Consider the following 27,797-nt stretch of genomic DNA (forward strand, 5'->3'; position numbering starts at 1 on the left):
AACAATATTCAACACCCATTTATGATAAAAGCCCTCCAGAAACTAGACATAGAGGGAACTTACCTCAACATAATAAAGGCCATATATGACAAACCCACCAAAGACATCATCCTCAATGGTGAAAAACTAAAACCAGTTCCACTAAGATCAGGAAGAAGACAAGGTTGCCCACTCTCATCACTATTATTCAACATAGTTTTGGCAGTTTTAGCCACAGCAATCAGAGAAGAAAAAGAAATAAAAGGAATCCAAATCAGAAAAGAAGAAGTAGAGCTGTCAATGTTTGCAGATGACATGATACTATACATAGAGAATCCTAAAGACTCTACCAGAAAACTACTAGAGCTAATCAATGAATTTGGTAAAGCAGCAGGATACAAAATTAATGCATAGAAATCTATTGCATTCCTATATACTAATGATGAAAAATCTGAAAGTGAAATTAAGAAAACACTCCCATTTACCATTGCAACAAAAAGAATAAAATATCTAGGAATTAACCTACCTAAGGAGACAAAGGACCTGTAAGCAGAAAATTATAAGACACTGATAAAAGAAATTAAAGATGATACAAATACATGGAGAGGTATACCATGTTCTTGGACTGGAAGAATCAACAATGTGTAAGTGACTCTACTACCCAAAGCAATCTACAGATTCAATGCAATCCCTATCAAACTACCAATGGCATTTTTCTCAGAACTAGAACAAAAAATTTCACAATTTGTATGGAAACACAAAAGACCCCGAATAGCCAAAGCAATCTTGAGAATGAAAAACGGAGCTGGAGGAATCAGGCTCCCTGATTTCAGGCTATACTACAAAGCTACAGTAACCATGACAGTATGGTACTGGCACAAAAACAAATATAGATCAATGGAACAGGATAGAAAGCCCAGAGATAACCCCATGCACATATGGTCACCTTATCTTTGATAAAGGAGGCAAGAATATACAGTGGAGAAAAGACAGCCTCTTCAATAAGTGGTGCTGGGAAAACTGGGCAGGCACATGTGAAAGAATTAAATTAGAACACTCCCTAACACCATACACAAAAATAAACTCAAAATGGATTAAAGACCTAAATGTAAGGCCAGACACCATCAAACTCTTAGAGGAGAACATAGCCAGAACACTCTCTGAAATAAATCACAGCAAGATCCTTTTTAACCCACCTCCTAGAGAAAGGGAAATTAAAACAAAAATAAAATGGGACCTAATGAAACTTAAAAGCTTTTGCACAGCAAAGGAAACCATAAACAAGACGAAAAGACAACCCTCAGAATGGGAGAAAATATTTGAAAATGAAGCCACTGACAAAGGATTAATCTCCAAAACATACAAGCAACTCATGCAGCTCAATATCCAAAAAACAAACAGCCCAATCCAAAAATAGGCAGAAGACCTAAAAAGACATTTCTCCAAAGAAGATATACGGATTTCCAACAAACACGTGAAAGAATGCTCAACATCATTAATCATTAGAGAAATGCAAATCAAAACTACAATGGGATATCTCACACCAGTCAGAATGGCCATGATCAAAAACTCTACAAACAATAAATGCTGGAGAGGGTGTGGAGAAAAGGGAACCGTCTTGCACTGTTGGTGGGAATGTAAATTGATACACCACTATGGAGAACAGTATGGAGGTTCCTTAAAGAAGTAAAAATAGAACTATCATATGACCCCAGAAATCCCACTACTGGGCATATACCCTGAGAAAACCATAATTCAAAAAGTCATGTACCAGAATGTTCATTGCAGCTCCATTTACAATAGCCAGGACATGGAAGCAACCTAAGCGTCCATCAACAGATGAATGGATAAAGAAGATGTGGCATATATATACAATGGAATATTACTCAGCCATAAAAAGAAACGAAATTGAGTTATTTGTAGTGAGGTGGATGGACCTAGAGACTGTCATACAGATTGAAGTATGTCAGAAAGAGAAAAACAAATACCGTATGCTAACACATATATATGGAATCTAAAAAAAAGAAAAAATGATCATGAGGGACCTTGGGGCAAGACGGGAATAAAGACGCAGACCTACTAGAGAATGGACTTGCAGATACGGGGAGGGGAAAGGTAAGCTGGGACAAAGTGAGAGAGTGGCATGGACATATATACACTACCAAATGTAAAAGAGATAGCTAGTGGGAAGCAGCTGCATAGCACAGGGCGATCAGCTCGGTGCTTTGTGACCACCTAGAGGGGTGGGATAGGGAGGGTGGTAGGGAGGGAGATGCCAGAGGGAAGAGATACAGGGATATATGTATATGTATAACTGTTTCACTTTGTTATAAAGCAGAAATTAACACACCATTGTAAAGCAATTATACTCCAATAAAAATGTTAAAAAAAATGATGTGGTACATGTATACAATGGAATACTACTCAGCCATAAAAAAAAGAATGAAATGATGTCTTTTGCCACAACATGGATGCAACTAGAGATTATCATACTAAGTTAAGTAAGTCAGAAAGAGAAAGACAAATACCATATTCTATTGCTTATATGTGGAATTTATAATATGATACAAATGAACCTATCTTTGAAAGAGAAACAGATGACAGACATAGAGAACAGACTTGTGGTTGCCAAGGAGGGGGGTGGGGGAGGATGCAGTGGGAGTCTGGGGCAAACCAGCATATATAGGATGGATAAATAACAAGGTCCTACTGTATAGCACAGGGATCTGTATTCGATATTCTTAATAAACCATAATGGAAAAGAAGAAAAAGCACTGTCACTCAAGACAGGGACCCAGTAAGTTACCAGGTTTCTAGTGCCTAGAAATAGTTCCCTATTTCCCTGTGTCTCATGCCCTGGGGTGAACCCAGGCTCGCACCCTGCCAGCTAACTGTTAGTAAGATACCCAGATACAAACAGATAATATTAATTATTGTTATACCTCTAAGTCTCTTCTGTTAGAGATAAATGAGTTCATATATTAACAAAATATATTTTGTAACTTGTTAAAATTTTTGACCATGTACTTATACTAGCAGTGATTCTTTTATACATTAAGATATTTAAATGGACATATTTATTGCATCATATAAATATACTATGTTTTAAATCAACATTCTAGTACATTACTAAATTTATTATATATATGTTGAAACATCCTTATAGCCAAATAATTCGAGATATTTTAAATTATTAGTTTAGGAAGAAATTCTGGCAACTCTAGCTATGTCAAAATATTTAGGCCATTTACTGTATACTTCCAAATCATCCTCCATAAAAATTTTTCAAGTTTGCACTCTTCAAACAGGAGTGTACTTTCCTAAATATCTGCTGGTTTAGTCAATGAATTGTTTTGTTATTATTTAATATATATTCTGTTGTTATTTTCCCTTTACTCAGGATTGCTTTATAATCTCATTCCATTATTTATAATTTATCTCCTTGTCATTCTTTACTCATATTTACACCACTGTGGTCAGAAAAACTGGCTCATAAAAATTCTATTTTGGAGAATGTATTAGAGTATCTATTCTGTCATACATACCTAAATATCATTTATATATAAATGATTCCTTAGTATTTAAAAATAGTGTGTATTATACCTTATATCCCATATAATACAACACAAGTATGAATTTTGTTTAGCAAATATCCTATAAGCATATTTCTGTTATTCTGAATTTTTTAATATTTAAGTTATCAAAATTGATCAATGTAGAAAATATTTTAAAAGTTCAAAAGCCCATGAAATTCCATATCATCTTAACAGAGTAACCATCATTTCTATTTCACTGACTCATGTAAATATTCATAAATGTTCACATAAAGATGTACATCTTTCTGTAATTTTAATTCATTATAAAAATATTTTTTATAATTTTATATTAATCAAATTTTCTCATACATGTTGGTTTTATTACTGACATTTTTTTTTCTGTAGTTTTTGCTTTCTACCCAAAGATAAGAATATTGTCATCCCAGTCAGAGAAGAATGCATAGTGAGGAGAAAGCTTTCTCAGCCTGTGCATTCACCTTAATTTACATGAGAGATCTCAAAAGTCAGAGAGATTCTATAATGTGAAAACTTTTTTCAATTTTGCAATATTATAACTGTACAAATGCTCTCAGACTTTGACCCTTATAACATCTTCCTACAAAAATAATGGACATGGCTAGTTTTCTTGGCTGGGAGCAGAGAGACCCAATTCAGATTAACAAACCAGACAATGGGCAGGTTGCCTTGAAAACTGACCTGTAGAGAATACTGTTCTAAAAAGATGAGTTAATGAGACTGCAGATGTAGAAATGTCACTGCCAAGAGCACTTGAGAATTGACTTGAGAACCAGAGATGGAAGACAGCATACCCAGCATGGATGTGTTGTCTCTCACCGTTAAATACTACAGCCATCCTGCACTCCACAGCCACATCTTGTTCTGTTGTCTCCCATGGTACCCAACCCCATCTAACTGAAGCCAGGAAGGCAGGGATTGTTTTCCTTTATCTCAGAAGCTACAATAGTGTTCAGCACAGAAGTTCTTCAGACATATTTGTTGAATAAATAAAAATGACTATACATACACACATATATACAGGCATAAACATGTATCTGTTATAAATACAAAGTAAACTGTGTTGGAGATTGGTATCAATATTGACCAAACGAAGGTCAGATTCTAATGAGTCATCATCGGGGCACCTTCCTTGCATTTCTCACTAATTATACATAATGGAGATTTCTCCAGTTCACCTAATATATATGTATTGTTTATTTGTTTTGGCCTCAAGACATCCCTTTGGAGTGGAGTAACACAATATTCTAAAAAAAAAAAAAAAATCACCTACTGATACCTTTTTTTTAAAGCTATTTTCTACCAGCTTAAACAATACTACCTACTTTATAGCACAGAGAGCTCTACTCAATACTCTGTAATGGCCTATATGGGAAAAGAATCTAAAAAAGAGTGGATATATGTATATGTATAACTGATTCACTTTGCTGTACACCTGAAACTTACACAACATTGTAAATCAACTATACTCCAATAAAAATTTTTTAAATATCCTATATTGAACAACTGGGTACATATACTGTTACTTACTAGAACTCTTATTTTCATAGAATACTACCAAGTATTTGGATTTCATGTTGGATGGTAGGTTTTATTTTTATTTTAATTGGTAACAATTATGATTAAGTATGCCAAAAGCTGTGACAAATCACAATTTCCATTAGAAATTTTGTAGTAGACTTTCCTCACATCCCCATCAGTAGTGGCTGTTATAACTTAAAATATTTACCACTCTGAGAATTAGAAACAAAAGCTAATTGCTACCTTATTGGTATTTCTTTGACTAAAAATTAGACTGAGTACTTTTCAAGTTTTATTTTAGGAATTAGGATTTGTACCTCTTTGAATTATCTCTTCATAATTTTGTGATTTTTCTTTGGATTGTCCTTTCCTTAGCAATTAAAAAAATATTATCTATTTCTCAAATGCATGTCCAGTATTTTTCAAACTAATATTTGTAAATTTTACTTTTAATTTAAGGATTTTTACATTACATATAGTCATGTATGTCTAAATATGTAAAGTAGGGTCCCAAATCAACTAGTTTATTTTCATACAGACACATAGCTAGTTGTAACACAAGGCAAATTGACTAAAAATATTTTTTGTTATTGAATTGAAATACCACTTTTTTCATATATTAAATTCTCATTAAACAGGGATATGAATATGTATATCTCCCATATATTAAATTTCACTGCTCTATTCCAATATTTTATTGAAACACATTGATAATATAGTCTCATTCCTTGTAATCAAGTCCTTTTTCTATTTTTCTTATATCCTTAGCTATGCTCAGAAATCAAGCTTCCATGTATAGCTTTATGGGATTTTATACAATTCTCCCATGCCTTTTCCTGACAAAATACCACTACTGAATTTTAATTAGAGCTACATTCTTATTTATATGTTGAAATTTATGATATTTGAAGGATATTAAGTTATTTATACCTTACCCTTGATTTTCATAAAAACATATAATGAAGTAAATAAAAATTTACAGTTACAAACTTTATTATGATATTTGCTGCTGGGATTTTACTTAAACCATTTTTTTAACATTTTATTTAAAGGACTTTTAAACTTTCTATTTAGTTTTTTTTTTTCTTTTTCCTGCTCAGCTGAATTTTACTGAATGCTATTTCTAAGTTTATTATTAATTGTTTTTTCTTCTTGCTTAACTTGTTGATTTAGGAAATATGTTGATAGGATGCGTAGATTGAATCCTTGATTACAGCTATATCTTCCTGGAGCAAGTTTTAATTGTTGTACATGTAACACTTTACCAAACAGTAGATTATTCTATTTTATAATTCTTTAAAATTATGCATCTCTAGAAATCAATTTATATTTAACTTTTTCTTATATCTTCCTAAGTTTTAAGGATTAAACTTTTATGACCTAGAATATATTAAATCATATTGGAATTGTTTGTTTCATAAAGGTTAGATTGCCCTCAGGTGCAAAATACCTGATCCTGGTGTCTGTGGTAAAATTTTAAAAAGCAAAAATTGTGTCTCTTTTGCTCTTTCAATATACTTAGAGCTAGGAAAAGTGTCTGAAACTGGCATTCAGTAAACATTCAGGAAACATTCCTTTATATGCTAAGTACTTTATCTCACTAATTATTTAAAGTAATTCTCTAAGGTTTAGTAAGTATTGCTTCAGATGAGACAGATAAAGTTTAAAGAGGTGAAGAAATTTGCCATCGATCACGAGAGTCTCTAAATGGTTGAGTTATGATTTAAACCCAAGTATGTCTGAAACTAAGGCCCATGACTTTAAATTCTGGGCCTTTTAGAAAAAATTCTGCCACGTGCATTCATATTAATTATTACACTTATTTATTAATTTCCATATACTTTCTGAAGACACAAGTTCTCTGAATTTCCACATCTGTTCATAATACATTCCTCCAAAGCTATCCACTAAGTGAAATTTAGCACATGCCATTATTTTAATGTATCCTTGATTGTTAAAATAAATTAAAAATAAATGAATAAACCTAAGCACTTAAAATTCAGCTTTGCTTTTATAATTTTGAATTAACCAGGAATCCATCCACATATGGAAATGTGCTTTCACACATTTATAACACTGAGGAAACAGGTTTATAACACTGAGGATCATGTATCATACTCATTCACTAGCTCTTTTAAAGAGCTCAAGTTGATTAACTATACAAAAGAACTAAAGATAATCAGATGAGATTGAGCTGGGGGAATTATAAATTGAATTCAGAGAAAACTTTTCTACCAATCTTAACTATTATTCTGAGGAAAGATTTTGAAAATTAGATGCACAATGAATAATGGTAAAAAAAAAAAACCCACAAAAACAAAATATGAGTGAGAATAAGAGAAGAGATACAAGTCATGTGTCTTAGCTTTCTTTCTTAGGTGAATCCATTATATTTAACAAACTATTCACATCAGCTCACAGTTATGCAGAAAGTTCCTGAATTTGTTGGCTACCCAGCACAGTAAAGTACTTAATATTTTTTAAGCCTTTGAATCTTTCTTGAAAATGTCCCCTATTTACTACAAAATGGCGAGCAGCCTCATTTTGAGAACTTTAAATAAAATCAAACCATTCTTCTCCATTCAAGTTTGAAAATCTGTAAGTTTGATTTTTATTTTTAATTGACAGAGAATAGAAAACATTATAAACACTGTGGTGTAATCTTGCAATAATAGCAAATATAAAACTCATTAAAAAGTTTTTTTTATCTTATGCCTGAAATAAAATAAATTGTTCTATTATATACTTCTTGGATTATACTTCAACAACATACTTTGGATTATACTTTAACAACGTTTTGCAAAGAATTATTATAAACTTATTTCTATGTAAATAGAAGCTCCAGGTATAATTCCTTAAGCGCTGAGATGAATATATACCAAAAAATGGCTTGAGTTGGAAAGGAATTATAACCTTTAAAAAAATCTCAGTAAATTAGTATTATTTACAAACACCACAGGAAAGGAAATTTCAGCCCTATAAGTGTGATTACTTTATAATAAAAGCAAAAATCTATAAAGAATTTATAATATTTACAATGGCTGTAGATATCTGCATGTCAAAAAATTTAAGTAGGCAGTCAATAATCAGAATGAAAGCATGTTGTTAAAGTATAATCCAAGAAGTATATAATAGAACAATTTATTTCAGGCATAAGAGAAAAAAACTTTTTAATAAGTTTTATATTTGCTATTATTGCAAGATTACACCATGGTGTTTATAATGTTTTCTGTTCTTTGTCAATTAAAAATAAAAATGAAACTCATATAACTTAAAATTATGTGTGTTTGTTTAATGACTAATTGTTGGGAATTTTAAAAAATTTTAATTTTATTGGAGTATAGTTGATTTACAACATTGTGTTAGTTTCAGGTGTACAGCAAATTATTGGTTACAAAGAATGTTCAGAGAGGCATTGAGTAATATACATATTTTGAAAATAATTTCAAATTTGAATCTGAGTTCTTTTTTTTTATATTGTTATTAATTTTCTTTTCTATTTTGTTATATTTTTATTTTCTATTATATAATAAGAAAATGGAATTTTTTTATTTTAAAAAGAAAATTTTGAGTTATCATTTTACAAAATAATGATGGATTATAGAAGATGCTAAATAAATACTTGGAGAAATATGTCATAATCTGTGGTTATTCAGTGACATGTGACATTTCACATCTCCTTTTCCAACATTATTCTATTAAAAAGAATGTGATTGGGGCTTCCCTGGTGGGGCAGTGGTTGGGAGTCTGCCTGCCAATGCAGGGGACACGGGTTCGAGCCCTGGTCTGGGAAGATCCCACATGCCACGGGGCAACTAGACCCGTGAGCCACAACTACTGAGCCTGTGCATCTGGAGCCTGTGCTCCGCAACAAGAGGCTGCAACAGTGAGAGGCCCATGCACCGCGATGAAGAGTGGCCCCCACTCGCCGCAACTAGAGAAAGCTCTTGCACAGAAATGAAGACCCAACACAGCCAAAAAATAAATAAATAAATAAATAATTTAAAAAAAAGAACGTGATTATCCAATTATTTCTTTATACCAATGTGGACTCATGGATATTTATTTTATTCTGAGTTGAGTCACACTACATTAAAATTATTTATATTAAAGTGCACTAGGGGAATAGCATATTCAAGAATTTATAGTTCTTTCCTATAATCATTTTTTTTGGAATACAAAATTTGCCCTATTTTGCCAGAAGTATCCCTGTCAAGCTTACTTCTTTGCAGTTTTGTTATATAACGATTACTTTTGAGCATTTTCTTAGTTTTTGGTCAAAAAGATGTTATGAGTTTATCTTCTACATTGCTTATCCCAGCCCTGGTATCAGATCATCCTCCAAGAAGCCCTAGTTCCATTCATTGTAGAAGGGCATTTAGACACCAAGATTGGAGTGTTAGATGTGCTCACTGCTACTGATATGTTACTACCTTCTCAGGGGACATACCTAAGAAACAGGTGTATGTGTCTACATGCATCTAGTTTTATTTCCACATCTATCTGTCTATATACCCATTTAAAAACTATTAGTACATATTGCTATTTCTGATTTCATGAGCATCACAGGGTTTCCTGGACTTCTCCCTACTTTATTTATAACTCCTTTCTTCAAGAACTGGTTCTTACTATCCACAAGATATTTACTAATATGTTCAAATGTAGAATGCACATGCCCTAGAAAATGGGCCCCATTTAATTAGATCAGGCAGTGGAGAAATTTATGCCACACATTATGGAAAGCAGTAAAGCAATGAGCTGGTAATTATGATAACATAATCAGTAGCTATTAGCTGCGTGTGATACCAAGAGTCATGAATAGTTTAACAATGAGATCAAGGAAAGACAGTCAAAGAGCATACAGCTCAAACCACTGTAATCCAAGGGTGTCCTGTCCAAGGCTGCAATCTATAAAGAGCAATATCAGAAATTACATATTGCAGGAAAAATAGACTTTACTGAAATAGTCCAGCCAAGCAAGTAAACCAACAACAACACGTTCTAGCAGTGAGGTGTAAATCAGTATCCAGAGTTGCTACAATATATTATAAAAAATTCATGACATTCAAAGAAATAGGAATATGTGACTGTTACACAGTCATTTCTATTCAACACTGTAATGTTGATTGTACCAGGGCAACTAGACAAGAAATAAAAGACACCCAAATTGCAAAGAATTAAAACTATCTGTATTTGCAAATAAAATCTTATGTGTAGAATATGTTAAGAAATCAGGTAAAAAATACCTCTAGAATCAATAAACAAGTTCATCAAGGTGTCAGAGTTCAAGATTAATAAAGAAAAATCAACCAGCAATGAAATATTGGAAAATGAAATAATTCCATTTATAGTGGCATCAAAAAGAATAAAATACTTAGGAATACAGTTTAAAAGAGAAATGTAAAAATTGTATTCTTTCTAAAGCACTGCTGAAAGAAATTAAAGACAATATAAATAAATGGAAAACATCCATGCTCATGGACCAGAATGTAACATCATTAAGATAGCAACAGTCTTTAAATTAATTTGTGGACTCAATGCAATGCATATCAAAATTACGAATGTCACTTTTTAAAATAGATACTGAAAAACTAATTCTAAAAAATTATATGGAAATTTAAGGGACACAGAATAACACAACTAATCTTGAAAAAAAAAAGAACAAAGTTGAAGCATTCATACATTCAAATTTCAAAATGTAATAGAGAGGTACAAGAATAAAGACAATGTGGTAGTTGCATAAGGATAGACATATAGATTAATGAAATGCAATTGCGGGTCCAGAAACAGACCCATATATTTATGGCCAGTTGATTTTTAATCTGTGTGCCAAGGCAATTTAATGTGTGAAGAAGAGTCTTTTCAAGAACTGGTACTGGACATCGTTGTGCAAGATGGCAGAGTAGAAGGACGTGTGCTCATTCCCTCTTGTGAGAGCACTGGAATCACAACTGACTGCTAAACAATCATCGATAGGAAGACACTGAAATTCACCAAAAAAGATACCCCACATCGAAAGACAAAGGAGAAGCTGCAGTGAGATGGTAGGAGGGGCGCAATCACAATAAAATCAAATCCCATAACCACTGGGTGGGTGACTCACAAACTGAAGAACAATTATACCATAGAAGTCCACCCACTGAAGTGAAGGTTCTGAGACCCACGTCAGGCTTCCCAACCTGGGGGTCCAGCAATGGGAGGAAGAATTCCCAAAGATGGAAGGCTAGTGGGATTTGATTGCAGGACTTTGACAGGACTGGGGGAAACAGAGACTCCACTCTTGGAGGGCACACACAAAGCAGTGTGTGCATCAGAACCCAGGGGGAAGGAGCAGTGACCCCATAGGAGACTGAACCAGACCTACCTGCTAGTGTTAGAGGGTCTCCTGCAGAGGCAGGGGGCAGCTGTGGCTCACTGTGGACACAAGGACACTGGCAGCAGAAGTTGTGGAAAGTACTCCTTGGCATGAGCCCTCCTGGAGTCCACCATTAGCCCCACCAAAGAGCCTGTAGGCTCCAGTGCTGGGCTGCCTCAGAACAACCAACCAACATGGAGGGAATTCAGCACCACTTATCAGCAGACAAGTGGATTAAAGTTTTACTGAGCTCTGCCCACCAGAACAATACCCAGCCCTACCCACCACCAGTCCCTCCCATCAGGAAGCTTGCACTAGCCTCTTAGATAGCCTCATCCACCAGAGGGCAGATAGCAGAAGCAAGAAGAACTACAGTCCTGCAGCCTGTAGAAAAAAAATCACATTCACAGAAAGACAGACAAAATGAAAAGACAGAGGACCATGTGCCAGAGGAAGGAACAAGATAAACCCCCAGAAAAACAACTAAACGAAGTGGAGATAGGCAACCTTCCAGCAAAAGAATTCAGAATAATGATAGTGAAGATGATCCAGGACCTCGGAAAAAGAATGGAGGCAAAGATTGAGAAGATGCAAGAAATGTTTAACAAAGACCTAGAAGAATTAAAGAACAAACAAACAGAGATGAACAATACAATAACTGTAATGTAAAATACACTAGAAGGAATCAATAGCAGAATAACTGAGGCAGAAGAACGGATAAGTGACCTGGAAGACAGAATGGTGGAATTCACTGCCATGGAACAGAATAAAGAAAAAAGAATGAGAAATGAAGACAGCCTAAGAGACCTCTGGGACAACATTAAATGCACCAACATTCGCATTATAGGGGTCTGAAGAGGAGAAGAGAGAAAGGACCCGAGAAAATATTTGAAGAGATTATAGTCAAAAAATTCCTTAACATCATAAAGTAAATAGCCACCCAAGTCCAGGAAATGGAGAGATTCCCAGGCAGGATAAACCCAAGGAGAAACATGACGAAACACACTGTAATCAAATTGACAAAAATTAAAGAGAAAGAAAAATTATTAAAAGCAACAAGGGAAGAAAACCAAATAACATACAAGGGAACTCCCATAAGGTTAAAAGCTGATTGCTCAGCAGAAATTCTACAAGCCAGAAGGAGTGGCATGATATAATTAAAGTGACGAAAGGGAAGAACCTACAACCAGGATTACTCTACCCGGCAAGGACCAAATTCAGATTTGATGGAGAAATCAAAAGCTTTACAGACAAGCATAAGCTAAGAGAATTCATCACCACCAAACCATCTCTACAACAAATGCTAAAGGAACTTCTCTAAGTGGGAAACACAAGAGAAGAAAAGGACCTACAAAGACAAACCCAAAGCAATTAAGAAAATGGTAATAGGAAGATACATATCAATAATTAACTTAAATGTGAATGGATTAAATGCTCGAACCAAAAGACATAGAACTGGCTGAATGGATACAAAAACAAAACCTGTATATATGCAGTCTACAAGAGACATACTTCAGACCTAGGGACTCATACAGTCTGAAAGTGAGGGGATGGAAAAAGATATTCCATGCAAATGGAAATCAAAAGAGTAGTAATACTCATATCAGATAAAATAGACATTAAAATAAAGACTGTTACAAGAGAAAAGGAAGGACACTACATAATGTTAAAGGGATCAACCCAAGAAGAAGATGTAACAATTATAAATATATATGCATCCAACATAGGAGCACCTCAATACATAAGGCAAATACTAACAGCTATAAAAGAGGAAATCAACAGTAACAAAATAATAGTGGGGGCCTTTAACACCACTTACACCAATGGACAGATCATCCAGACAGAAAATTAATAAGGAAACACAAGCTTTAAAGGACACAATAGACCAGATAGATTTAACTGATATTTATAGGACATTCCATCTGAAAACAGCAGATTACTCTTTCTTCTCAACTACACACAGAACATTCTCCAGGATGGATCACATCTTGGGTCAAAAACCAAGCCTCTGTAAATTTAAGAAAATTGAAATCGTATCAAGCATATTTTCTGACCACAATGCTATGAAATTAGAAATAAATTACAGGGAATAAATCATAAAAAACACAAACACATGGAGGCTAAACAATACGTTACTAAATAACCAAGAGATCACTGAAGAAATCAAAGATGAAATCAAATAATACCTAGAGACAAATGACAATGAAAACACGATGATCCAAAACCTATGGGATGCAGCAATAGCAGTTCTAAGAGGGAACTTTATAGCAATACAATCCTATCTCAAGAAACAAGAAAAATCTCAAATAAACAATCTAACCTTACACCTAAAGCAATTAGAGAAAGAAGAACAAAAAACCCCAAAGTTAGCAGAAGGAAAGCAATCATAAACATCAGATCACAAATAAATGAAAAAGAAATGAAGGAAACGATAGCAAAGATCAATAAAACTAAAAGATGGTTATTTGAGAAGATAAACAAAATTGATAAACCTTTAGCCGGACTCATCAAGAAAAAGAGGGAGAGTACTCAAATCAATAAAATTAGAAATGAAAAAGGAGAAGTTACAACGGACACCACAGAAATACAAAGGATCATAGGAGACTACTACAAGCAACTCTGCCAGTAAAATGGACAACCTGGAAGAAATGGACAAATTCTTAGAAAGGTATAACCTTCCAAGACTGAACAAGGAAGAAATAGAAAATATGAATAGACCAATCACAAGTAATAAAATTGAAACTGTGATGAAAAATCTTCCAACAAACAAAAAGTCCAGAACCAGATGGCATCAGAGGTGAATTGTATCAAACATTTCGAGAAGAGTTAACACCTATCCTTCTCAAATTCTTCCAAAATATAGCAGAGGAAGGAACACTCCCAAACTCATTCTACAAGGCCACAATCACCCTGATACCAAAACCAGACACAGATACTACAAAAAAAGAAAATTACAGACCCATATCACTGATGAATATAGATGCAAAAATCCTCAACAAAATACTAGCAAACAGAATCCAACAGCACATTAAAAGGATGGTACACCACGATCAAGAGGAATTTATCTCAGTGATGCAAGGATTCTTAAATATGCAAAACAAACAATGTGATACACCACATTAACAAACTGAAATAAAAACCGTATGTTAATCTCAATAGATGCAGAAAAAGCTTTTGACAAAATTCAACACCCATTTGATAGAAACTCTCTAGAAAGTGGGCACAGAGGGAACCTCCCTCAACATAAGAAAAGCCCTATATAACAAACCCACCAAAAACATCATTCTCAATAGTGAAAAACTGAAAGCATTTCCACTAAGATCAGGAACAAGACAAGGATGTCCACTCTCACCACTATTATTCAACATAGTTTTGCAAGTCCTAGCCCCGGCAATCAGAGAATAAAAAGAAATAAGCGGAATACAAATTGGAAAAGAAGAAGTAAAACAGTAACTGTTTGCGGATAACATGATACTATATATAGAGCATCCTAAAGATGCCACCAGAAAACTACTAGAGCTAATCAATGAATCTGGCAAAGTTGCAGGATACAAAATTAATGCACAGAAACCTCTTGCATTCATATACACTAACAATTAAAGATCAGAGAGTGAAATTAAGGAACAATCCCATTCACCATGGCAACAAAAAGAATAAAATACCTAGGAATAAGCCTACCTAACGAGGTAAAAGACCTGTACTCAGAAAACTGTAAGACAATGAAAGAAATCAAAGATGACACAAACAGATGAAGAGATATACCATATTCTTTGATTAGAAGAATCAGTATTGTGAAAATGACTATACTACCCAAAGCAATCTACAGATTCAATGCAATCCCTATCAAAGAACCAATGGCTTTTTTTTTTTTTTTTTTTTTTACAAAATTAGTCATACTGAAAATAGAGGGACTACTCTCATCTCCACTCTGCATACATTTTGGGAAAGGTATCTTGAGAAAGAAAAACGGAGCTGGAGGAATCAGGCTCCCTGATTTCAGGCTATACTACAAAGCTACAGTAATCAAGACAGTATGGTACTGGCACAAAAACAGAAATATAGATCAATGGAACAGGATAGAAAGCCCAGAGATAAACCCACGCACCTATGGTCAACTAATCTATGACAGAGGCGGGAGAATATACAATGCAGAAAAGACAGTCTCTTCAATAAGTGGTGCTAGGAAAACTGGACAGCTACATGTAAAAGAATTAAATTAGAACACTCCCTAACACCATACACAAAAATAAACTCAAAATATATTAAAGACCTAAATGTAAAACTGGACACTATAAAACTCTTAGAGGAAAACATAGGAAGAATACTCTTTGACATAAATCACAGCAAGGTCTTTTTTGACCCACCTCCTAGAGTAATGGAAATAAACAAATGGGACCTAATAAAGCTTAAAAGCTTTTGCACAGCAAAGGAAACTATAAACAAGACGAAAACACAACCCTCAGAATGGGAGAAAATATTTGCAAACAAATCAATGGACAAAGGATTAATCCCCAAAATACATAAATAGCTCATGGAGCACAATATCAACAAAACAAATAACCCAATCAAAAAATGGGCAGGAGACCTAAATAGACATCTCTCCAAAGAAGATGGCCAAGAGGCAATGAAAATATGCTCAACATCATTAATTATTAGAGAAAGGCAAATCAAAACTACAATGAGGTTCACCTCATACTAGTTAGAATGGGCATCATCAGAAAATCTAGTAATAACAAATACTGGAGATGGTGTAGAGAAAAGGGAACCCTCTTGCACTGTTGGTGGGAATGTAAATTGATACAGCCACTGTGGAGAACAGTATCGAGGTTCCTTATAAAACAAAAATAGAATTACCATATGATCCAGCAATCCCACTACTGGGCATATAACCAGAGAAAACCATAATTCAAAAAGATACATGTACCCCAATGTTCATTACAGTACTATCTACGATAGGCAGGTCATGGAAGCAACCTAAATGTTGATCAACAGACGAATGGATAAAGAAGATGTGGTACATATATACAATGGAATATTACTCAGCCATGAGAAGGAACGAAATTGGGTCATTTTTAGAGATGTGGATGGACCTAGAATCTGTCATACAAAGTGACGTTAGTCAGAAAGAGAAAAACAAATGTCATATATTAACACACATATGTGGAGTCTAGAAAAATGGTACAGATGAACCGGTTTGCAAGGCAGAAATAGAGAGGGATGTAGAGAACAAATGTATGGGCACCAAGGGGCAAAAGCGTTGGGGGGGAAGGGGGGTGAATTAGGAGGTTGAGATTGACATGTATACACTAATTTGTATAAAACAGATAACTAATAAGAACCTGCTGTATAAAAATAAAATAAAATTAAGTGAAAACCAAAAAAAAATTTTAAATAAACACATAGGAAAACAGAAAAAAAAAAAAAAGAACTGGACCAATTGAATATCCACATGCAAAACAACAGATTGCACCCCTTCCTTACAGCATAAAAAATTAACTCCAAATGATTAAAGACCTAACTGTAAAATCTAAACTCTAAACCTAAATTCTAAAACTATAGAAATATTAGGAAAAAATTAGGTCTAAATCTTCATGACCTTGGGATAAGCAGTGGTTTCTTAATTATGATATCAATTCCACAAGTGAAACAATAATAAATAAAATGGACTTAATCAAAATTATAATTTTCTATGCTGTAAACAACACCCTAAGAAAGTAAAAAGAGGGAAGTGAAGTCACCAAGATGATGACATACGTCATTTCTAACATTGCTCCCCATTCACAAGAAAAACAACTAATAACTATTTATGGACAAGACACTATGGAGAGAATATTAGAACATGAAGGTGAGGCTGAAACACCCCCTGTACCACAGACACCAAGACAGACCACATTAGAAGGTAAGAGGAGTGGCTGTATGTGACCTCATTGCCCCTCCCCCAGTCCAGTGCAGTGCAGCACCACTCCAAGAAGTCTCCCCTGAGCCTGCAGTTTCTCCAGTGTGAAAAGAGAGCCCTGGGTGGACATACAGCTTGCCCAGCATTGTGGGTCACTTCCTGGAAGCCCCTACTCCAGTCTAGCCCCACTAGGGTTGCAGGAGAATGTACAGGGCTTGACCAATGGGAATCTGATCGCAACAACCAGCACTCAGGTCTTGGCAGACAGAGTTCCTACATGCAGCACCCAAGCCGTAGTCCAACCAGCAGCTCTGCTCATCTGAAGATCCAACTTGTGGCACAGTCCAACCAGTGAACACAGCAGTGTGCAGGTCTGATTCGGGTCCTCAAACAGTCTTTTTTGACCTGTAACCTGGTCTGCCTCTGCCAGTTAGGGGAGCTGAGTCATCTGTGCCAACTGTTCATTGTAGCTTCAGGCTGCTCCCAACCAGAAAACCTGATCAGGAAAACCAGGGAGACTTCTTGGAGTTGGACCCTGCAACCCACCTAGGCAGAGGAGCTCAGATAGAGCCCCTCCCACTGTTAAGTGAAGCTCCCAGCCTCGCTCAACTGGAAAGCCTGGTCAGAACAACCTGGAAAGCTGTGTAATATAGCAACTGTCAAGCAGACAGACCAACAGGCAGAGCTCATAGTCTACACAGCAAGGACAGGGAACTTGGGGCACAGGTTGGCTTGAGCCAAGACCACTAACAAAGAGCCTTGCCTGCCTTGAAGCTGGTTCTCCTGTGCCTAGGCAGTGAAACTAATTCACAGTCTTGCCCAATACTGCATGCAGCCTTCAACTGCCCAACCAGGGAACCTAAACAGAGCACACAAGTAGCTGTGGAACTTGAACAGAAAGCCCAGCCTGTGGCTTCCCCATCTGCAAAGCAAAACCAGTGGCCTCATCTGATGAGAGAATTCAGTACACAGTCTTACTTGATTCAAGTCCCAAAACAATGAACTGTGCCACCCGGACAGAGAAGCTAATTCAGTGCCCCACCAGCAGCTGAAATAATACCTAGTCCTGACTGTCTAGTAAGTCTGACCAGAAAACACAGGCAACTTCGAAGTACAGCCTACAGCCCTGCTTGGGCAGGGAATCAAGCCTGCAGTCCTATCTAACTCTTCTCAGCAAGCATCAATCAGCCTGCCAATTTAAGCGCTTGAGCAGCGGCCTTGCCAAAATATAGACCCTGACAGCAAGCCACTTCTTCCCAAAGATATTACTATGAGAAACATCTAGAAACCCAGCTGAGCTGACTGGTTAAGAACCGTCTCTATTGAAGCAAATCTGTAAAGCCTGGAAGAGAGACTGCTTATTAAAATACACAGATACCAACTTAAGGAATAAAAGATTACGAAAAATCAGGCAAACATGACATCACTGAAGAAAACAGAAACAGACAAAACTTCAGACTCACCAAGAAAAAAAGAGAGAGAATTCATAAATAAAATCAGAAATAAATGATGTGATATTAATTGATACCACTGGAATACAAAGAATCATGAGATTGCTATGAACAATTATACGCTAATAAATCGGACAACTGAGAAGAAATGGATAAATTTCTAGAAACATACAACTTACCAAACTGAATCGGGAAGACATAAAAAATCTAAACAGACCAATCTAAAGAGATTAAATCATTAATCAAAAACCTCCCAACAAAAAAAAATCTAGAACCAGATGCCTTCACTGATGAATCCTACCTAACATTAAAGAATTGACACCAATTCTTCTCAAATTCTTCCAAAAATTATAAGAGAGGAAACACATGCAAACTCATTATATGAGAACAGCATTACCCTGATACCAAAACCAGACAAGGACACTACAAGAAAAAAAAAATTACAGGACAATATCCCTGATGAACATAGATGCAAAGCTTCTCAACAAAAATTTAGTAAAATGAATTAAACATTTAAAAGATCATACACCATGATCAATTGGGATTTAGTCAAAGGATGCAAGGATGGTTCAACATCCACAAATCAAAAACTGTGATGCACTACATTAACAAAATGAAGGATCAAAATTATATGATCATTTCAATAGATTCACAAAAAGCATTCAAAATGCATCATGATAAAAACCCTTAACAAAGTGAGTACAGTAGGAACATACCTTAATATAATAAACTCCATATATGACAAGCCCATAGCTAACATCATACTCAATTGTGAAAACTAAAATTTTCCTCTAAGATCAAGAGCAAGACAAGAATGACAGTCTCACCACTTTAATTCAACACAGTTCTAAAAGTCTTAGCCAGAACAATTAAGCAAGAAAAGGCAATAACTAAATAAATAAATCAGGAACAAGTAAAGCTGTCTCTATTTGTAATTAAAATGTTATTATCTACAGAAAACCCTAAAGACTCTACCAAAAAAAACCTGTTAGAATTAATAATTGAAATTAGAAAAAAAATAACTGAACTTAGTAAAGGTATAGGATACAAAATCAATATACAAACATCTGTTGCACTTCTAGATACTGATAATGAACTATCAGAAAGAGAATTAAGAAAACAATTATTTAAGTGCATCAGAAAGAATAGAATATAAGGAATAAATTTAACTAAGGAGGTGAATGAGCTGTACACTAAAAACTATTAGATACTGATGAAGTAAATTAAACAAAACACAAATAAATTGAAAGACAGTCTGTGTTCATGGATTGAAAGAATTAATACTGTTAAAATGTTCATACTAACCAAAGCAATCTAGAGATTCAAAGCAAACCCTATCAAAATTCCAATGGCATTTTTCACAGAAATACAACAAATATCCTAAGACTTATATGGAACCAAAAAAGATCCTGAATAGCCAAAACAAACTTGAGGAGGAAGAAAGCTGGAGACATCATGCTTACTGATTTCAAATTATATTACAAAGCCATAGTAATCAAAACAGTATGCTTTTGGTGTAAAAACAGACATATAGATCAGTGGAACACAGAGAGCTCATAAATAAATACACACATATATGCTCAATTAAATTACAACAAAAGAGCCAAGAATATACATTGGGGAAGGACAGTCTCTTCAACAAATTATGCTTGGAAAATTGGACAACTGTGCAAAAGAATGAAACCAGAACCCTTTCTTATACCATACACAAAAATTAACTCAAAGGGCTTCCCTTGTGGCGCTGTGGTTGAGAGTCCGCCTGTGGATGCAGGGGACACGGGTTCGTGCCCGGGTCCAGGAAGATCCCACATGCCGCGTAGCGGCTGGGCCCATGAGCCATGGCCGCTAAGCCTGCGCGTCCGGAGCCTGTGCTCCGCAGCGGAGAGGCCGCAACAGTGAGAGGCCCACATACCTCAAAAAAAAAAAAAAATTAACTCAAAATGGAATAAATTCTTGAATGTATGACCTAAAACTATAAAACTCCCAGAAAAAAACATGGGCAGTAAGCTACTTATCCCATCCTGGAAATAGTTTCTTTGAATCTGGTAGCAAAACCAAGGGCAAAAAAAGCAAAAATAAATATTTGGGACACTATCAAACTTAAAACTTCTGCACAGCAAAGTAAACCATCAACAGAATGAAAAGGCAACCTACAAAATGGGAGAAAATATTTCCCAACTATATACATGACTATATACATATCCAAATATTGGCTTTATAAATATATTTTGCATATCTATACATAGTATTAATTTATATATTTATTTACCTTTATATATGACATATATGTATATATTATTTATATAAACATATATTTATATAAGTATAAATATATATGTATATATTACATATTTATATATCATTATATACATATATATCCCCAGTATATAAAGAACTTATACAACTTAATAGCAAAAGAACAATTTGATTAAAAATAAGTAGAGCAGCTACATAGACTTTTCTCAAAAGAATACATAAAAGTGGCCAACAGGTACATGAAAAGGTGCTCAACTTAACTAATCATCACAGAAATGCAAATCAAAACCACAATATTACCTCGTACCTGCTAGGATGGCTATCCTGGAGAAGACAAGAAATAACAAGTGTTGCTGAGGATGTGGAGAAGAGGGAAGACTTGAGTTCTGTTAGGAGGAACGTAAATTGATGCAGCTACTATGGAAAACAGTATGGAGGGACTTCAAAACACTAAAAATTTAACTGCCATATGATCCAGCAATTTTACTTCCAGACATCAGTCTGAAGGAAAATTAATCTGTCTCAAAAGATATAGGCACCCCTATGCTCATTTATTTCAGCACTGTTTACAATAGCCAAGACACGGAAACAACCTAAGTTTCCAGGATGGATGGATGGATATAGAAGATGTGGTGTGTGTATGTATATATATATATATAATACACACACACAAACACATATACATACATACACATATATATACATACATATATACACACATGTACACATACACATCTATATATATACACACACACACACACACACACACACACACATATATATAAAATGAAATATTATTCAGCAATAAAGAAAGGAAGTTCTGCCATTTGCAACAACATGGATGGACCTTGAGGGAATTATGCTAAGTGACGCAAGTCAGACAGAGAAAGACAAATACCTTATGATCTCACTTCTATGTGGAATCTAAAATAATACAGAACTCATAGGTACAGAGAACAGATTGGTGGTTGCCAGATTTGGGAGTTGGGGAGGAGAAAAAGTGGGTGAAGGTGATAAAAAGGTACAAACTTCTACTATTAGATAAAATGTCTGGGGGACGTAATGTACAGCATAGTGACTATAGTTAATAATACTGTATTGTATATTTGAAAGTTAAAATAAGTTTTAAAAGTTCTCATCACAAGAAAAAACAATTCTAACTGTGTGATGAGGAATGTTAACTAAACTTATTGGTGTAATCATTTTGCAATATATAAATATATCAAATTATTATTTTGTACACATAAACCTAATAGAATGTTATATGTTGATTACACCCCAATAAAAATAAATTCACTTAAATTTTAAAAAGAAATTATGAAACAGTATATTAACTAGGATGTCTATTAAATGATTACCAATGGCAAAAAGGGGCTTCTCTGGTGGCGCAGTGGTTGAAAGTCCACTGCCGATGAAGGGGACACGGGTTCGTGCCCCGGTCTGGGAAGATCCCACGTGCCGCGGAGCGGCTGGGCCAGTGAGCCACGACTGCTGAGCCTGCGCGTCCGGAGCCTGTGCTCTGCAGAGGGAGAGGCCACAACAGTGAGAGGCCCGCGTACCGAAAAAAAATAAAAAAATAAAAAAATAATAATAATGGCAAAAAGTGGAAACAGTGAATGTCTACTTATAATTAAGTGGTTTATAGAGTACAGAGCATCCACATTGTAGAATATTGTGTATCTATTAAAACTGGAAAAGATTCAGAGGGATCTCTATGAAATAATATTCAATAAAAATTAAGTATAGAAGAAGTAGATGTATAATCTAAAAATTGTACTTTTAAAATGAAATAAAATATTGAATGGGTGTGTAACCTGCGTATAATTTTATGATTATGAAGTATGCATAGAAACATGGAGGGAATACAGTTGACCCGTGAACAACATGGGTTTGAAATGCCTGGTCCATTATACACAGATTTTTTTCAATAAACATACAGCTGGCCCTCTGTATTCACAGCTTTGGTAACCATGGATTCAAGTGCCTGTGGATCAAATCCCACAGATGAGGGTACCTATGGGACTATGTCATTTTATATAAGGAACTTGAGCATCCATGGAATTTGGTATATGCAGCGGCTCCTGGAACCAGTTCCCAGCGGATACAGAGGGACGACTATATGCAATTGTTAAAATGGGCCACACAGAAAAAGGGAGCTTACACTGATGTGGGAGGGAGGAAAAAAATAATAATAATGAGAACAATAGAGCCTACACATAAAGCGTATTTGTAATTTTCGTAGTTTCCAAATATGTCTTCCTAATAAACCGTGTCTCCCGCTATTTACAAATGTGTGTAGCCCCCCTTCCCGTAAAACTAGGCTAGTCTTAGTGACCTGCTTGACCACAGGATCTTATGAAGTGAATATCTGAGATTGTAGAGTCAAGTCATGAAATACCTTACGGTTACCTGCTAGGCCTGTTGGACACTCATTCTTGGGATGCTACATCTCAAAACAGCCACCAGGCTGTGAGAAGTGCAGGCCACAAGGAGAGGCCATGTGTGGACCCTGGTCAGCAGCCCTGGCTGAGTCCCCTGCTTACAGGCAGGGTTAGCTGCCACCATGTGAATGAGGTCCCTCGGGCAGCCCCCACCTGACTCAGCACACGAGGGACTTCAAGCCACAACTCATCAGCTGAGCCTTGTCTACCACGCAAATGTGAGAAGTAATTGGACATTTTTTTGGCTTAAACTACCGACTTTGGGGTGTTCTGTTATACAGCTAAAAGTAATCATGTTGACACATTAATGAAAAATTTAGTGTGCAAATACATTTAAATGGTAACTAGGAAGTTATTTTCAAAAGCAGGGAAAAGGAGACTTGGTTTTGATATAGTTAAGAAAAAAAGAAAGAAAGAAAGTAAAAGCAAAAAGAAGAGAATGAGACTTATTGAGGGGAATTGGTTTTGGACTCAGCCAGCCTTGACTTGTCTCTGAATCCCTGCTCTGTTTCTTCCTGGTTGTTGAGGTCTCTTCAACTTCAGTTTCCCCATCAGTAAATGAGAAAAATATTAGCATTAGTCATGAAACTTAATAGCAAAATCAGGGTTACTTATTGCTGAATTCTTCACAAAATTACTCTCTCCTATTCCTCTGCAATATCATAGAACATTGAAACTAAAACAAATGTTAGGTGTAGTATGCATTACCATCTTTTCATTGGTACTCTTAGAAACTGATACATTTGTGTGTTTCTATGACAACCCCACAATGCCTTGATCATGATTTATAACAGCTTTTTGTTGTATTGGTTTTGTCCCGTATGGCAAAATACAACTTAGTAATGTTTCCTTTGACGATTACTTATAATATTCACACATTTAGTCTTCTATAAGATATTAAATAATTTTCCATTTTCCACTCACCCCAAAACATCAGCAATAATATACATACAAAAAATAGATTTTAGTTGAATTGAATTACATTTAGAGATAATTTTGTAAAAGGTTAACATTTTTCTAATATAAAGGCATGTCACCCAAAAGAGGTTACTCCTTATTAGAGATAGTAGGATTAAACTACTGAGCATGAATCTTGATTGATTAGTACATTTCTATTAGGTAGAGATGAGAAAGGGAATTCTAGGAAAAGAAAATAGCAAACTGTGAAGACAGGCATTACAAGTCATGTGTGTATAATGCACGGACAGATTTATGTCTGGCCAAAGAGCTATATAATAGTTTAAAAGAGAATAGGAGGGCTTCCCTGGTGGCGCAGTGCTTGGGAGTCCGCCTGCCGATGCAGGAGGCGCGGGTTCGTGCCCCGTTTCGGGAGGATCCCACGTGCCGCGGAGCGGCTGGGCCCGTGAGCCGTGGCCGCTGGGCCTGCGCGTCCGGAGCCTGTGCTCCGCAAATGGGAGAGGCCACGACAGTGAGAGGCCCGCATAACGCAAGAAAAAAAAAAAAGAGAATAGGAGCAGACACTCATTTCCCAAATTAAACTTGTAGTGTTTTGCTCCATAGATTAATAATATGTTGTTCTCATTTTGGGGAGAAGTTGAGGATGAAAAAACTTAGCATATTATTTTAAGTCATGTTACTATCTTATATCAACTGATTAGCATCACAAAAACTGGCTTCCTTTTCTTTTTTCCCATCCAATGATTTACTGACTTGTTGAAGGTCTGTGAATATGTTTTCAACACTGATTTGTATTCTGCAGTTTACCATTTTATGAAGGAATTATTTTCTTCAAAATATTTTATCATTTGTATGGAAGGCTGCATAAAATAGAACAATTGCTATTATTAATTCCAAACCAGTGCAGCATACAAAAGGGTAGAAATTGTTGCTGTGTTTTTTTTACATCTTAAGAATGTTGGGAAGTTCCAAAGATTGATTGTAATGGGGAAAAAAAAGATTAATTTGACAAAATGCAACAAAACATAACCTTATTTCTCACATCATTTTATTAGCAAGAATTTTTCGTGTTTTTCAATGTCTCACTTAAACGTTTCTCGGTTAAGGTAGCTTCTCAAGCCTAGCAAATACTTCTTTTCATTTATTGTCTTTCTATCGCAATCCTATAGAACACTGATCTCATTAAAACGAGACTGGGTATGTTAAATGGTATGAAAATGGGTCTGTTAATGATAAGTTGCTCACACCACACATGCAGAGGGGGGCACTGTTAACATTCAATGATCTCTCACCAATTTTTATAAAGGGACGACTTCTACTAATTTAGTGAAGTGTTCTTACCTTAACCATTTTTCTGCTTCCTCCTATGATAAATCTAGAATATTCCCAGAAGCATCAGAACATTAAAGATGAACAGAGCAAAGGCTTCTCATAAAACTATCTTAGTAGTCAAGAGGCCAAGTGGAATCAATGTGAAAAATTAATCCTAACTCAGTAATTTTTAAAATAGGGGAAATGTTTTCATTAAGACATTCCGTTTACACGTATAGTTGTTGACTTCTTTTTCTTTCTAAATTTTTAAAGAGCGGATTTGAATATGGACTGAATGGGATACTATGGGGTGAGAACAAAATTGAGAAACTGAATCTCTCACCCACCTGCTAAATAACAGCATTTTCTTGGCCAGCTCGTTTCCTGAGTATTTGTGAAACAGATCTAGACAGCAGGTAGAGAGAAAGAGAAATTTTAAATGACACCAGATTTCCTCCAGGAGATTGAAGAGAGATCAAAATCAGCAGAAAGGGGAGAGGAAGAAAGGACAGATCCCAAAGGCTGGGATTTCAGGGAGTGAGGATGGATGAGCAGAGAGGGGAGTTTGGGGGAGCGTCTGCCGTTCACGTGAAGGTTGTCAATAGCCACCAAGACAAAGACAAAGATTTAAAAGACATTTCAGTATACATTAAGGATGTATGGCCTGCTCTTTGAAAATATTATATCAGGAAGTCGATAAAATTGTGAATGCGTATTAGTGACCATAGTCTGATGGACTATACTGTATTGAATGTGCCTTCGTACAGCATCAGGGCACATGGGCCCCAACTGTGTAAACCTTTCTTTCTTGTGTATGTGTGTATGTATGTGTTTAGCTGACAACTGTGATTTAGCAATAACAGAATTTATCTTTATTTATAAAAGGTAAAAAGAGGGGAAAAGAAGAGAAGTAGAACTACCTTGGTATAGGAAACAATGTAAATACATTTCTGAAATCCATTTCAAACATGAAATACATTAACACGTGAAACTCAGATGTTTAGAAATACAGGTTTTATAATCAATCAGTTTGTAATGTCCTGAACTTGGCACCTAATTCTGCTGCCGACTTCCACCTTTGTTCACAGATCAAGATCTCTACCACCTTAAAACAAAGCAAACACTGAAATAAGAATAATATATATATACTATGGATATGAGACTTATGTAAAGGCTCCTTTGTCATCTTTGGACATTAGAACAGATGTTAGTGGTAAGAATATTGGGATGAAGAGACACAAAGCCTGTAATTTCCTCATTTATTTTCATTTTTGTCTATGAATCCATGAGTCTGTAAGAACAAATATTTTACAGCTTACAGTAATCTGTTGTTTTTTTTTTTTAAGACAGTTTCCAGGAAAGGGAAACATACACATATCAGAGGTTTGTCTTTAGTGAAGTTTTACAAATCCCAAAGTTAGAGTGTGTGTGTAGGGGGTGGGTGGGAGAAACAGGTGAAGGGGATTAAACGGTACAAATTTCCAGTTATAAAAGTAAATCATGGGATGTAATATAGAGCATGATGACAATGGCTAATAATACTGAATTGTATATTAGAAACTTCCTAAGAGAGTAGATCTTAAAAGTTCTCATCGCAAGAAAAAAAATTTTGTAACTATGGATGGTGACAGATGCTAACTAGACTTACTGTGGTGGTCATTTCACAGTATATACAAATATCAAATTTTATGTTGTACATCTGAAACTAATATAATGTTACATGGCATTTAGACCGTAATTAAAAAAAGAGCTGACTTCCCGTGATTCACAGGAACGTGTAATTAAACTGCTCAGGGCACCTTTTGAGGAAGCTGTCCTGTGAAGCTGATATGCCCGCCAGCAAGGTTTTAAAGGACAGCCCATGTGTTACAGAGAAAGGACTTTGGGTACTTGGATATAGAAAGTAGATATGCACTGAAAATAATCTAACCAAAGGAAATGTTCAGTAAAATGAACATTTGTAAAAGCATGAAAAAAAATGTTCTTTAGTATTGAGGAAATGACTTCCAGAGGTGTATGGAATTTTCATTTTGCAGGACCTATTCTTATTTTGCAAGTGATGTGGCCAAAAAGGAATTAATCTCCAAAACATACAAG

The sequence above is a fragment of the Lipotes vexillifer genome, unplaced genomic scaffold (assembly GCF_000442215.2).
Source record: "Lipotes vexillifer unplaced genomic scaffold, Lipotes_vexillifer_v1.1 scaffold668, whole genome shotgun sequence".
NCBI classification, from domain to species: Eukaryota; Metazoa; Chordata; class Mammalia; order Artiodactyla; family Lipotidae; genus Lipotes; species Lipotes vexillifer.